The following is a 15,706-nucleotide window of genomic DNA, read 5'->3' as shown; positions in this document are numbered from 1 at the left end:
CCACTGTGGACACCATACCCTCTGCAGACAGATGACATGGTCAGTAGTCTGCATTTCACACTTGCAAATGAAGCTGCAAAGGATTTCCCAGCCCTGCCTGCCCACACTCACCAAGGTCAGATGCAGGGGCCCAGTCTGCTTGTGCACAGGACAGGAGGAGGGCTGCAACTTCTCCCTGAGGCTTTGGCTTCTGCCCCTCAGTGTCCTGGAGCCTCTGCTTCCGGGCCACCTTTGCTGCCCTCCTTCAGGGGCGGTGACCTGGGCGGCTCCCAAAGAGAGGAAAGGAAGTAGCCTGCCAGGACGCCATGGGGTGAGGACAGGGGGGATGGGGAAGGGGTGCCTTAGGGGAGGGGCCCTGTGGGGCCCTGGGATTGGGGCGCCCCAGCTCAGGGCAGGCTTCCAGAGCCAAGGGTCAGGCCCAAACCAGTGCAGCAAGATGAGAAATCAGCATTAGGAATCTCCGAAGAGACAAAACGAAAGTAAACTTTCTGGGGAGCAGGGGAGGAGGTGTTTAGCAGATGGGGGAAAAGAAGCAGGAGGCGAATATCTGCTTAACACAGAAAGGGACAAACACGGGGTCAGGACAGCCCAGGATATGGCTTGTTAAGCGCCCAGGCTGTCAATGTAAATTGATTTTATAGTTTGATTTTATATCTGAAGAGACCAATTGAGAAATAATTCACTGTTCTCGATTGTAATCCCTATAACCAAGAGGTTGAGGCAGGAGGATTTGGGGTTTGGGTGCCTGAGCTAAATATCGAACTCCATCCCTAAAGAACAAGAAAAGGAGGGGGACTAAGTGTAGACTGTGACCCTGCGGTCAGATGGTGCAGTGTGTGCAGTACAGGACACTTCCTAGACCACAAAGTTCAATGTTGAAAACAAGTCAGGTTCATACTCTAATAGTCTCCCTAACATTCCAGCATGAAGGGGGGAGGGTCACAGGAGCCTCCCCCTCCAGCGGAGGAGCTATGGACAGCTGATGACTGCCAGGAGAGGGAAAGTCGGTTTTCTTCAGGAGTGTGGTCCTTGGTGTGTTGACTATCCAGGGGATGATTCTACTCCATGTGTACATGGGCAGCACTGACTGGACTCGGTGGTCTTTGAAGAAGGGGAGGGAGAGGAATGGGGAGGGAGGGAAGGAGCAGGGGAGGGAGGGAGGGAGGGAGGGAAGGAGGGAGGGAGGGAGGGAGGGAGAGAAAGAGGAAGAGAAAGAGAGGATGGGGGAAGAAGTTGTTGGGAGGGGGAGTTTGGAGGGAATTCTGTTGTAAGGTAGCAATAGATGGTAAGTGAGGCTGAGTATGATTAAAATACATCAGATTTATGAAGCTCTCAAAATCGTTAAAGAATAAAGTTGTTAATAAAGTTAACTTTTAGAGTACAAGATACACAGAGAAGTGCAGGCTGGGCAGTGGCCGGACTCTGTAAGCCTGAGGACCTGAGTTCAGATCCCCAGCACCAAGTGAAAATCCTGATAGTGGGAAGGGGAGCCAGGGGGATCCCTGGGGCCTGCTGACCAACCATTCTGTCTGAATCAGAAATCCCTGGTTCATTTCTCAGGTTCAGCGTGAGAGTGAGGATAACATTATTGTTGACCTCCACAGGGATGCACAACTATTTATAGCCACACATGCACATACATACACAATTATAGAAAATCTGACTATACAGCTTGATGTATAGTTACAATGTGACATATTTGTATTTGTGAAGCTCAGAATTTTTTTATAGAACATCCCGAGTACTTCAGAAGGAGGAATAGGAGCACACATCTATAATCTCAGGACTCAGACTGAGGCCCAAGGTTTGCAAGTTGAAGGACAGCCTGTGCTACATAAAGGGTGCTGGTCAGCCTGGGCTACAAAGTGAAACTGCTTCTGCCCTCTACCTTGAAAACAAAGGAGCAGAAAGAAAAGAGAGGAAGGAGGAATGGAGAAGGACAGAGGTGGGGGAGAGGAGGGGGAGGAGAGAGAGCAGCAGTGAGACACACAGGAAAGACAGAGGACCACAGGGCTTCCCTCAAGCTCCATCATGGCTGCCCTTTCCAAAGGTCACCGTGTTCTTCCTTCTGTGCATTTGTTGTCTACTTCTAGTCAGTTTTTACTTCTGTTGTGTAGTAGTGCTGGTACCTAACCCAGGGCTCCAGGCCTGTCCCAGGTATGCCAGAGCCACACCCCCAACTCCCAGGATTTGATAACTGTGTAATCAACTTTCTAGTTGGTTCTCTTCATCCCCTAATCCTAACCTGGCCTTACTGTAAACCCAAGTGGATCTGGAACACCGGCCATACACTTCTGTGGCACCTGGAGCCTCCTGGACCAACAACTCATAAGGAGTTGTGAGAATTTTTTGTTTAAGAACCCATGACTCTGGAAGGAGCATTATCCACTCATACAGGTCACCACCCTTCAAACTCAGTTTTTAAATTACGGTTGTTTAATTGGGTTACAAAATTGTAGATTTCCACATGGCTTTTTCACACAGATCCAGTTTCAGATGAACTACCTTCAACCCCCCTCACCTCCTTCCTCCTCCCTTACCCCCAGATAAACCTTCTTGTGCCAGAGTTCCCTCTCTATTTTCATATAACACACATTTTAGTATCTTGCCTAGCAATGACCCTCTTCACATATCCTGGCCTCTACAGGCATCCAAAGTAAACACAGAAAGCTAAAAATTTCAAAGTAAGACCAACTTTTGTGAGTGAAATTTGTTTTCACAAGCTTGGATTACCTCACTCTACATAGTATTTTCTAGTTCCATCAATTTTCCAGCATTTTCTTTACAACTGAATACAATTCTATCGCACACTTGTACTGAAGTGACTAAGGCAAAGCCATCCTGTCCTGACTCCATTTTGGTCTTCTCAGACTCTTCTCAGCCCTCTACCCCCAACAGTGATGACTGCCTTGGAATCACATTTGGGATTTCCAAGACCACCATGGTCCAGATTTATTAACCAAAGTAATTAGTGATATAAGAACTTAAACTAAAATAACCAAAGAAAGTGTAAGTCAAAATTAATTGTCATGTTGTATTTGAAATATCCATGTTCTGTCAAAACAAATGATGCAAGCATATTTTCTCTCTCATTCAGCATCAATAAAATTGTAGGTTTTGCATTTAAAATGCTGTACCTCTGACCTTCTGCACCAGGAGACTTTGAACCCACTCTTGGTCAATGGCCAAAACTAAAGGACTTTATAGACCTAATTGTCTACATTAGTGTGGTGGTCTGTATCTTCCTCACATGGATTATTTCAGTGCTACATTTCCATTAAGTTCATCACCCCTGCCATCTTATCACTGGACATCTAGACAATTTCCATTTCCTCTAGTGTCTAGAGCAGCAATAAACACAGAGGGGCAAGTATCTCTGTAAGGGGAAACAGAGTCCTTTGGATATATATGGTGGGAGAAAATCCTCACCAGCTACACCCTTGACAGGGGAATAATAGCCAGAATACAGAAGAACCTGAAAACATCAAGTAAGCATGTGATACAATTGGCTATGGAAATAAACAGAGAGTTCTCAACAGAAGAAACACAAAAAAAAGAAAGAAAGAAAAAAGAAACAAAACTCAATGGATAATAAATATTTTTTAAAGTGCTCAAATCCTTACCCATTGGGGACTTGTAAATTAAATGATTTGAGGTCTATCTCACTTCAATCAAAATGGATATCATTGAGAAGACAAATGGCAACAAATGATGGTGGGGATGTGAGGGAGGGGAAGCCCTTCCTCCCTGCTGGTGGCTGTGTAAACCAATAAAGGTGTTGTTGGAATCAGGGAGGAAATTTCTCAGGGACTGAAAATAGAACTACCTTATAAGTGAGTATATCCTGGTCCCCAATTTTATTCCATTGATTTGCATATCTAAAGCTGTGCCATTACTGTACTGTTTCTAATACTATGGCTCTGTTGTATATCTTGAAATCAAGCATGACAATACCTCTAGCATAATTCTAATATTTTTTTCTATTTCTGTGAAGAATGGTGGAATTTAGGTGGAGATTATATTGCACTCATTGACTTTTTTTCTGGAACAGCGATTTTTACAACAGCACTTTTTTATACACTAGGCATAATGGCACACACCTTTAATCCCAGCACTGTGGAGGCAGAGAGAGATGATGTCCATACAAATTCAATTATGTACCTGTTACTATCTAAAGTCTTGAAGATTTTGGAAAAGATGCTGTATATTCTCAAGTATCTTACTGTGTAGGTGCTCAAGCAGTGCTAAGACCTAAGATGATTAGTTAATGAGTAACTATTATATCAGTTACTTTTGCTTCAAAATGGGCCATTAAACCTAGTGGCTTAAGGTAACAGTTATTTCCTTGTCTAGCAATTCTGAGGTGAGGGTGTCAGTGGGGTGATTTTTCTGCTGGTCTGGCTCAAGCATGTAGCTGCAATTTGGTGATGGGTTAGCATGCTCTCTTTCCTGATTGTAACATGAATCCTAAAAGGTCTTATTAATAAAAACAAACCAGGTGCCAGTTATTGGGGTGAACACTGAAAGATCAGAGAAGTAGAACAAGCCACATCCAGCCTCACCTTGCCAAGTTCTCAGCTGATCTTGTTTTCTCAGACTAAAAGCCTCTGAGTTCTTATCCGAATGGATCTCAGCTGTACTGCTGCTCAAAATCCTCAAGCTTAACCATAAGGCTCTAGTTCCTGGTCCTCACACCTTATATACCTTTCTGCTTCCTGCCATCACTTCCTGGGATTAAAGGTGTGAGTCACCATGCCTGGCTGTTTCCATTGTGGCTTTGAACTCACAGAGATCCAGACAGATCTCTGCCTCCTGAATGCTAGGATTAAAGGCATGTACTACTACTGCCTAAAACTATGTTTAGTATAGTGGCTTTTCTGTTCTCTGACATCAGATAAGTTTATTAAGGTGCACAATATATTGGAGGACATAATATCACCATACCTGATTTTACTTTTTTGTAGGATATTGAGTCACTTCCCCCTTTTATTTGTGGCTACATTAACTGACTTATAATTCACTGTGGACTATCATCCCTACTTCTTATAGAGTGCTAACTCCATCTGAGAAGGAAGAAGGAATCTATTTGGCATCCAGCACCAGATTTTTCCATATCCATGTTGAGTTAATATCAACTATGATTGAAACACTGTGGGTTGAGCACTTAGGAGTAACCAATCACTTTTCACTGGATGTCACACCTACTCCATGAGATGGAACCCATGCATGACACTACTAAAGTGACCAAGAACCTGACTTATTTTGCCATGGCCCTGGGGGAAAACCAGATATTAACACTCTGCCAAAGGAACCTAGCAATAAGATGGTTCCTTATGACATACTGCAATACCCATGGTTCAGGGCTTTGTTCAGTCCATACAAGAGAAGCTTTCTCTTACAATAGATGGAAACTGACACAGAGTCCCACAACTGGACAATGTGCAGAGTGAGAGACTTTGGAACCCTCAGTACTACATGGATGTCTTCATCAAACCCCTCACCTCAGAATTCAGGGAGCTATGTAGAAGAGGAAGCAGGGAAAGTGTAAGACCCAGAGATGATGGATGACTCCACAGACTCAGTATCCTCCAGACACAGCAGGAGTGACACACAGAAAAACTCTCAGAGACCATGGCAGCACTAACAAGGCCTGCACAGGTTCAAGCCAGACAGGGTCACAGTAGTGAGAGGGGGCAGTGGACACTGGTCCCCACCCCCACCGAGAAGCTATCTGCACTTGACACACACTTGTAAAGGAAAATCAGTTTTCTCCAGTGGATACAAACCACATGTAAGGGTAGGCCCCCTGCTCAGCAGTGGATGGTCAACACAAACACACCCAATGGTGTCTTTGTGCTTTTTGTCTGATATTGCTTTGTGTGAGTGTTTGTTATCTTATTGGATGTTTTGTTTATTATGGTTTCTGATTTTGTGTTTTTATAGTGTGTGTGTGTGTGTGTGTGTGTGTGTGTGTATGTGTTTATTAGGTTTTGTTTGCTTGCTTTTGTTTGTTTTCTAAAAACAGAGAGGAAGAAAAGTCATGGGTTGGTGGGTGGGGAGATGGGCAGGAGCTGGGAGGAATTGGGGAACAGGAAAGCTTGATCAGAATATATTGTATGGAAAAAAATTTCAGTAAAAGTATTTTTTAAAATACAAAGAAAGTGCTACTATTTTCAATGAGCCTGATGAGCTTTATGATGTAATCTCAGCTCCCCTCACAGAGTGTTCTGAGTTTTCTATTTATGTGCCTGTAGAGAAGATGATCAAAGAGACATAGAAAATGACTGCAGACTCAGAAGCGCAGAGGTGGTTTACCTGCAAGGTGGGGTGGCAGCCATCATCCGTTGTAAGGTTATACTCCACTTTGCTAACAAGTCAGAACAGGGGCCTCCTTTTGGCAACTAGATCATTACCTCTGTATATTTCCCCAGCATCCCTCATCTGTAGGCATCTAGCTCTTGTGTATTTCCCCAGCATCCCTCATCTGTAGGAAACCAAACACAACAAAGAGCAAAGACAGAACATCCTCAGCATACATGTCCTGAGATTACACTCAGCCTTTTGCTCCATCTTATTCCCGGCGTCCTGAGTGTCCCAGTCCCCTTGTTCACAGAATATTTTAGGGCCTGGTTCTTCTTCCTTTGCTGTTTCTCTTCTTCCATTGTTTAGGTCTCTTCTAGTTTTTATATTCTTATTTATGTCCCCACCCCCTCCTAAGTTATGTCAGGAGATTTTATAAACACTAGTACAAGTTTTTTATCAAGAACTTTCAGGTTGTGTTTTAAAATAAAAAAGCTTCTGATTTTGCTTTTTTACTGTTTTCCCGTGGCTGTTCTATGATAGGTAACAAGGAGGCTGTGGGAAAACACGGACAGTTGAAAATAACACAGCTCCCCTGGTTTCAGAAGCCCTGTGGAGACATGTACCATGGAGGGTAGTGGAGACAGCAGACGTTAAGGGACACATTGACCGTTGTGAGGCTTTGGTGAAGTTCCCAGCCAAAACCACTGGCCATGAAAAGAAGCTGTTCTAGACTGTGAAACATAGATATTGCCAGTGGGAAAATGTGGTTTCTAAATAGGTTCCACAAATGTACACTGGGGTGTGGAAACATGACTCGGTCTGTAAAGCCCTTGCCATTCAAGCGTGAGTGCCTGAGTTTGAATCCCCAGAATCCATGGGAAAGCTCATGCTGTTTTGTGCATATGCTGTCTCAGTGCTAGTGTGGCAAGGCAAGTGGCAGAGACAGAACAATACCCAGAAACCTGTGGGCCAGCTTGCACAACTTGTAACAAACAACATGGGGAGCACAGACCTCCACAGCAACGTGGCACACACGACCTTCCCTTACACACATAGACAAGCACTCACACAAACACGAACACACACATTATGAGAGAGACAGAGTTTTTAAAAAACAAGAAAACTGCAACAGGTCTAAGGGGTTTAATTGCCTTTGTGCTTTAATTTTGTAGTTGCAAACCTCTTTAGAGCTGAAAAGAAACCGCTTTCTGTTTGCTAACACAAGAAACAGCTGATTTCTGAGAAATGCTCCAGTTACAGAATACATAGCTGCTTTCAGTTTCCACCAGAGTTACACCCCAGGAAATGCCTTTTCAGGGGCGGGCTTTGGCAGCAATCCTGCAAGGCTGGAAGTGTGTTCAGTGGGGAGGGAGAACCCCATAGGTCAGATCCCGAGACCCACCGCCCTTTCTTGTTGCCTTTCATACAGGTATAAGGCACTGTTTTAAAATCTTTCTGTAATCAGACTATATGTAGACAGGCCTGCTGCCAGGGCCAGGCAAAATGCCAATCAACATTTTTGACTGTCTCCAAATCTTTCTCTGAAAGAGACATGATTGAAAAAAAAATATATGAATCATACCACCTGCTCAGAAATCTTAACCACTTCTATTGCCTGGGATAAGCACCATCTCCACACCACCCTCTGTGGCATCTTATGCACTCTGACCCCTGCTGCCCTGTTCTAAGCCTTGTCTAACTCCGGACAGTCAGACTTTCACTCAAGACAACTAGACTCATGCACACACATGCACATACACATGCACACACATGAAAGGTTGATCTGGGGTGGGATGTTTGGACAGCATTGCAAGGCTCTGATTTTGATCTCCAGCACTGAAAAGGAGCTAAGGTGCCTTGACTTCCTCAGGCTTTATTATTCCTTTCAAGTGTTGCAGCATGCTCACACCCATGAGACTCCTCCTCATGCTCTCCTCAGAGCTCCCTGCTCCTCACCCTCACCCCTGTCCTGTGCTCCCTGCTCCTCACCCTCACCCCTGCCCTGTGCTCCCAGCTCTTCTCCTTCACCCCTTTCACGGACACCCACCAATAGTCATGCTCAGTCTTCTCCTGAGTGACCTCCAGCATGGAAAACATGGAGCCTGACAAACTTTCTGTTAGAGCCTCCAAAGCTGAGTCAGCTCTCCAGCAGTATTTCACAGGGGTCTCTTCATTCTTCTGCACAAATCCCCTTCTTTGCTATGGATTCCTGCAAGGAAAATGTACAGAGATGTGGCCAAATGGGAAGAACAGAGAAACTTTCAAAGAACCCACTAGGAAGTCAGTTTGACTATTTCTCATGAGAAGAGTATTGTGATGTAAGACTTGAAATAAGTCAAAAATCAGAAAACTTGACTTATTCCTGAACTGAGAGCACTGGCTTCCTCCTCACAGGCTGTGTGCACACCCAGCAGCTCCTGGAGCGTGTCTGTGGGGAGACTCAGTCGCTGGGCCATCTGCACACTGTAGTGGTCAGCTGCCTTCTGCACAGCTGCTGAGTTCTTACACTGGGCCAGAGCTGTCACCGCGTCATCCAGACAAGGCACAGCTCCACTGCTGATGGCATCCATGTAGGTCGTCACCAAAGTCCCCAGTCCTTCATGAGCCAGAAAATATACATAAATCTTCAGCTCAGTAAGATCCAAGGTTCTGAGATTATGAGTCTAAGATCACAAACACATCCTACAAATGGAGAAAATGTTCACCATTGTCAAAAACTCATTTCTCAGATTCTACTCACAAGCTGGTGGAGTCAGGATGGGGAGCCTTTTATGAGGTGTGTAAGTGGCAGGTGCAGAGCTCTTGTGACTGGAATTAGTGCTCTTACACAGTGCTCCCCAGACAACTCCCTGGCCCCTTCCACCATGTGAGCGGTGGGCAGTTACCTACCTGAAGTCTCACCAGACACCAGCATGGTGTCACTCTGATCTTAAAGTCCCAGTGTCCAAAGCTAGGAAATGATTTTATGTTGTTTTTTAAGCATATCCTGTTTGTGGTCTTTTTAATCCTAGCACCAAAAAACATCAAAAGAAACATGCCCATACTTACTCTTCCTATCAGAGCCTACATCTTAATATTCTCCCTCTTCTCTGAACTATAACATTAAACATTAAATTATCACCTCTGTTGGTCAGGTCAGATGGAACTTCAGCAAGGAGAGGTGAAGGGGACACACAGCTCCACCCCCAGCTAAGGAGGCACAGCTACTGGGAGAGGGGAGTCAGGGTTTTTTACCTTTAATGTTGCAGCCCCTGGTGAAAGAACCACCCTCCAGTGAACGCTATGAACTCAAGAGTATATGAGTGGCACAAACTGTATTTAATGGGTTTGAAAGTAAAGATATGAAGTTGAGTGGGTCAGGAAGGAAGGATGGATGGATGTATCTGGGAGTGTTGGGTCTGGATGTGATCAAAACACATTGTATGAAAATCTTAGACAACGAATAAAATAATAGAAAATAAATGTTCAACGTTCTGATACCATAAAGGTTGTCCACATACACAAAAAAAAAATACTTTCTGTTAACATAGAACTTAATGGGGGAAGTACTGAGATGGCAGGCTAAGCCTCAGTGTATTTATTTAAAATCACTAAGCATACAAACATTTTCAGTACCTTATAAGTTGGTGTTTCTCTTGGACTGGTTTAAACTCCCACTGGTCTACTTAAGAAACAAGTTCTCAGCCGGGCGGTGGTGGCACACGCCTTTAATCCCAGCACTCGGGAGGCAGAGCCAGGCGGATCTCTGTGAGTTCGAGGCCAGCCTGGGCTACCAAGTGAGCTCCAGGAAAGGCGCAAAGCTACACAGAGAAACCCTGTCTCGAAAAACCAAAAAAAAAAAAAAAAAAAAAAAAAAAAAAGAAACAAGTTCTCTATCAGGGATTCAGAGACAGCCAAAGGTTAAGAGCATGTGCTCTTGCAGAGAACATAGGTTCTGTCTCCAGCAACCACATGGCAGCTTACAACCATCTATAACCCCAGTTCCAGGACATCTGATTTCCTCTACTAGATGCAAAAGGCACAGTGAATGCATGTAGTCTGCATACATATACAGGAAATACATCCATATGCATAAAAGAAAGGCAAATCTAAAATTTGTGTTAAAAAGGAATCCTTTATCTTATATGACTTCACGTAAGAAGATAATGTGCTCTGATAGTATACTGAGTTGATGCTATTTCCTTAAAGATGGGGCCCTTCATACATGTGGAGACACAACACCACCAACATATTTGAGGAAGCTGTGCGCCCTATGGCATGAGCACATAATTATATGAAAAAAAAATATCTTGGGGTAACTCTAACAAAGAAAGTCAAAGACTTGTATGATACAAACTTCAAGTCTTTGAAGAAAGAAATTAAAGATGTCAGAAGATGGAAAGCAATCCACACATTCAATTCAATCCCCATAAAAAAAAATCCCCATTATTTACAATTGAAAGAACAATTCTCAACTTCATATGGAATAATAGAACAAAACCAACCAACCAACCATCCAACAAACAAATAATAGCTAAAATGATGCTGAATAATAAAAGAACTACTGAAGCCGGGCAGTGGTGGCGCACGCCTTTAATCCCAGCACTTGGGAGGCAGAGGCAGGCGGATCTCCGTGAGTTCGAGGCCAGCCTGGTCTCCAAAGCGAGTTCCAGGAAAGGCGCAAAGCTACACAGAGAAACCCTGTCTCGAAAAACCAAAACTAAATAAATAAATAAATAAATAAAATAAATAAAATAAATAAATAAAAGAAGTACTGGAGCTGTCACAATGCTGCTTTCAAGTTGTATTACAGAGCTACAGTAAATATCAGTTGCACTTTATTGCCATAAAAAAATATTTTGTAGCCAAGCATAGTGGCACATGCCTTTAATCCTAGTACTTGGAAAGCAGAAGCAGGCAGATCTCTGTGAATTTGAGACCAACCTGCTCTACATAGTGAGTTCCAAGACAACCAGAGCTACATAGTGAGATGTTGTCTTGAAAAAATATATAATAAAATATTTCATCTTACCTAATGATTTCATAATTATGTTGGTCAGAAATTAGGATAATGATTCAGTCACAAAGGAGTTGTCACCAGGGCCCCATTCTCGACTCCCCACGGCCTCATGGCTCTGTGACCTGCAGTGACGAAGGTCAGGTGGGACAAAGAACCTGGTGTCGAGGACGGGCACCAGTTTGTTGCCCAGTAGAAGAGAACCACTCTGCAGGGGAGAGCTGAAGGACCTAGGGTGTTTGCACTTGACTGTGTTTGCCTTCAAGGCAGGCTTCATCCTGCTCTGAAAGTCTGCAGAACAGGTAGTGTTGTCTGGGAACCTGTTTCCTGTACACAAGATTGACAGGTCGTGTGGGACTTCTGCTGGTGGGAGGGCCAGAGCACACTGATTGAAGAGACTGTGGAGACAGCCCTTCACAGAGCTGAAGCTCACATTCTCCACCAGACCCTTCTGAGTGACTAGCTTGAGGAATTCACAGAAGGCACCAACCATGCTCCTACCTAGACAAGCAGCAGCTTAGGAACATGAGACAAGTTTTCAGTCTAGCACAGATTGGCTGACAGATGCAAACATTCTCATGTATGAACCTCAGGATATTGTTGAAACAAAAAACGCCAATATCCAGTCAAGAAGAAAACCGTTGGAGGCAGATGTAAATACCAAAAACACCTCACATTCAAGTAGAGCCTGGAACTTTGTTTTGGAAACCCTGTGGCTAAAGATGGCAAACGTGAGCAGACATGTACAGCTGTCATTGAACTATTATTCAGTTGAGAGTTCTGGGGTCTTGGTGAAGTTCCAAACCCAACAGCCACACCACTTGCAATAAAATATTTTAGGTCCATGAAATTCAGATGCCTCCAGATAGATGACTGCAGTCTACTGTCTCCAAAGGACATTAGACATGTTGGTTTAATTGTATGAAATATTTGTACAATCTATTATTGTGTCTAGAGTCTTTAAGTTGGGCTCTTCTTTTGCAAGAATAGAAAAGCAGCTGATCTCCTACAAGCATCTCTTTGCTGCTTTCAGTTTCCATCTGACCATGCTGACTGACAGGAAGACTCATTTTAGCAAGTCTGGAATGACCTAAGAAGTTGGTTTTTTTCCAGCTGGAAAATATTTACACTAAATGATTAAAAAGTAACGGCATGTGTAATTTGGAAGGAAGGATAGAAGAAATAAATGTAAGAGTTCCAGGTCCCCTCATTGATTTAAAAAAAAGTTGAAAATGGCATCCAAACTTTAAATATTTCTAGAAATAGCCTGATTATTTTAAGATTCTGTATATGAGCCAGATATGATGTCATAGTCAAGAATCACCTTGATCCATTTCTACTTCATTCTGCTGCAACAGTCACAGCAGAACAAGAGCAGGTTCTAGCCCATGAGAAGAGAAATGTAACTCTTTATCATGTGATAAGCAATTAAAACAGACACAGTTCTAAAGGAAACACATCTGTCTTTATCATGGCTATATAAGAATAACACTTTATAGGTTCATGAATACAAACTTCTCCAAATGCCAAAATAGTAAACTAAATATCTGGAAAAAACACCAGGTCCAGGCCCAGTCCAGACTACCAGGTTCACAATAAATTGAAAGTCAGCAGAATCCACTGAAGATAGAATGGGAAATCTGGAGTAGCTATGGCAGAGAAAATGAACGTAGATACAGGCATCCAAGACCCTTAGTGCATAAGTAAGACAAAATGAGAAATCAAACTGTCATCTCAGTTCTGTCATGGGGTGCAACATTCCAATCAGGTCTAGAAGCCATTCATTCACTGTTGCTGGGATTGCAAACGTGTGCTGCCACTGTAGAAATCAGTGCGGAGAAATCTCAAAAGCTAAAAAATAAAAATAAAAATACCACATGGGACAGCTATTTTGCTCCTCTGCATAAATCCAAAGGACTCAGTAGCCTACTGGAGAGATACTTGGTCTTATTCAAAATAGCTAGGAAATAAAATCAACCTATAGACCCACACTTCAACTGATGACTAGATAATAAAGATTTGGTCCATATGCACTGTGAAATTCTATTCAGCTGCAAAAAAAAAAAAAAAAAATTAAAGAAATTTACAGGTAAATGGATGAAACCAGAAAACATTATTCTGAGTGAGGTAATCCAGACACACAAAGACAAATGCCACATGTTCTCTCTTACTGCTGGACCCCAGCTCCAGTTCTTCAGGAGAATATAACCTGAAGCAACTTCAGAAACCAAAAAGTTCAAAAGTAATATGGGCGGGATGTGAGGGAAGGGCTCTGGCTCTAGGGAGAAGGACAGTAGGGCCGGTGCTATAAGGAGAGAAATGGGAGAAGCGGTGTGGGGGCGTTAACTGGGGAGAGGAGGGGAGGTGACACAGGAGGGAGAGGGGGAACGGAGAGATAAATGACAGTAGGGATGTTTGAAGAAGGCTCCGGCTCCTCCAGAGACTGCAGAGAGCCTAGTGTTAGTGCAGCAGCAGCAGCCATAGCCTAAGAAACAAACTCCTGAAGGAAGCACCAGGCACCAGGCACCAGGCTGTAAGGACCACAGCAGCACCCAGAACTGGTAGAAACTTTTGACAAGTGTCTGCACAGGGCTCAGGCTTGTACAGTGTTCTCTAATGGGTCTTCCTTTCTTTCTGTGTTTTCATTCAGCCAATCTGGGCCCAGCTGATGTCCCCTGAATTTGGGCTTCAGACAGGAGGGTGACAGGAGGACAAAAAGAAGGAAGCTGCCTTCAAACTGACCAGAAGGGGCTGGCAAGATGGCTTTAGTGGGAAATACATTTGTTGCCAAGCCTGAAGACCAGAGTTCAAATCCTTGGGATCCATGTGCAGAAGTAGAGAACTGACCCTGAAAGGTCTCCTCTGACCTCCACATACACCATGACATGTGTGCACACATCCATGAACATAAGTGAATAAAGAAATGTAATTTTTCAGAAGAAAGCCAGATGAGGTATAGACTAAACCTAGACAAAGGAACCTTCAGCCTAAGGTGTCTGCCTCCAGCTCACTGGAGCCAGTGTTCAGGACCCATCCTACAGCTGTGGGACAGGAGACTGGCTCCTCCCTCAGCCTCTGCAGCTGCTCCTGTTGTCTGCAGACACGAATTCATTCACAAAGATCCAGACCTACTGCTTCGGAGACCTGTGATGTTATCACACTTCTCAGAGTAGTAATGGATCTCTGCTAACATCCACCACTACCAAGAGTTCAAATCCACTCCATATGGAATCCCATGTGGCAATAGGTTTTTTTTTTTTTTTCCATTTAAAGTTGTTAAACCAGAGTTAGAAATGAAACACCTTTGTTAGACTGCCTATAAGGCTTGAGGTGTCGCCATTACCATCCCATGTGGCATAACTCCATTTAATATATCCATTTGTCACATGATCGCTACCATGACTGGCCAGGTAGGAAAACACCAGTGCTTCAATAAGCAGCACTTATTTCTCGGGGTGACCAACAGATGTCCAGTTGGACTTTATGTCCATTGAATAGTAATAAAATAAAGTGAAATATGCTATCTGCCTACTTCATTCTTGCTGGGGATGTCTTTCTGTTTGCTGTGAATGTGTTGCTCTGATTGATAAATAAAACACTGATTGTCCAGTAGCCAGGCAAGAGGTATAGTATAGGCGGGAAAAGCAGAGAGGAGAATTCTGCAAAGTGGAAGGCTGAGTCAGGAGTCACCAGGCAGACACAGAGAAAGTGAGGTGTAAAAGAATCAGTAAGCCACAAGCCACATGGCAACTTATAGATTAATAGAAATGGGTTAATTTAAGATATAAGAACTAGATAGCAAAAAGCCTGCCATGGGCATACAGTTTACGAGTAATATAAGTCTCTGTGTGTTTACTTGGGCCTGAGTGACTGCAGGAGCCAAGTGGACACAGGAAAACTCCAACTACACATTCTTAGGGACAGCTGCTGAGAAATTAGTTGGAGATGTGTAGCTGGAGAGTTTTCTCTGATTCCCACCAAGCCCCAGCAGTCTGACAGCCCACTTATAGAATAAACACACAGATGCTTATATTATTTAAGCTGTTTGGCCTAATGGCTCAGGCTTCTAGCTATCTAGTTTGTATATCTTAAATTAATCAATTTATATAAATCTATACCTTGCCATGTGGCTCATAGCTTACCGGCATCTTCACATGCTGCTTGTCATGGTGGCGGCTGGCAGTGTCTCCCTCTACCTTCCTGTTCTCTCAATTCTCCTCTCTGTTAGTCCCGCCTATACTTCCTGCCTGGCTACTGGCAAATCAGTGTTTTATTTATTGACCATTCAGAGCAACACATTTGACATACAGACCATCTCACAGCAGAGATGGTCTTTGCTTACCATCCTAGTAGTCAGCAAAGTTTCTCTGTAAAGATGTGTGTGTGTGTGTGTGTCTGTGTGTGTGT

General features: G+C 43.6%; 1 protein-coding gene across 3 annotated transcripts in view; it reads right to left on the bottom strand.

Annotated features, from left to right (window-relative positions):
* LOC114691794 (ATP-binding cassette sub-family G member 3-like) overlaps positions 1–441 on the bottom strand; it is a 69,535-nt gene extending 69,094 nt beyond the window's left edge. For 2 of the 3 annotated variants that reach the window (XM_037209245.1, XM_037209246.1), the window contains exon 1: positions 112–440. The gene's annotated coding sequence lies outside the window, so the exon portion shown is untranslated. Of the gene's footprint in view, positions 1–111 lie in introns of all 3 variants that reach the window. The other variant, XM_037209247.1, reaches the window with a different exon arrangement.
* Between the last annotated feature and the right edge of the window lie 15,265 nt (positions 442–15,706).

Source organism: Peromyscus leucopus, chromosome 10, assembly GCF_004664715.2.
Source record: "Peromyscus leucopus breed LL Stock chromosome 10, UCI_PerLeu_2.1, whole genome shotgun sequence".
Classification (NCBI taxonomy): domain Eukaryota; kingdom Metazoa; phylum Chordata; class Mammalia; order Rodentia; family Cricetidae; genus Peromyscus; species Peromyscus leucopus.
This window is presented reverse-complemented; position numbering and strand designations above follow the sequence as displayed.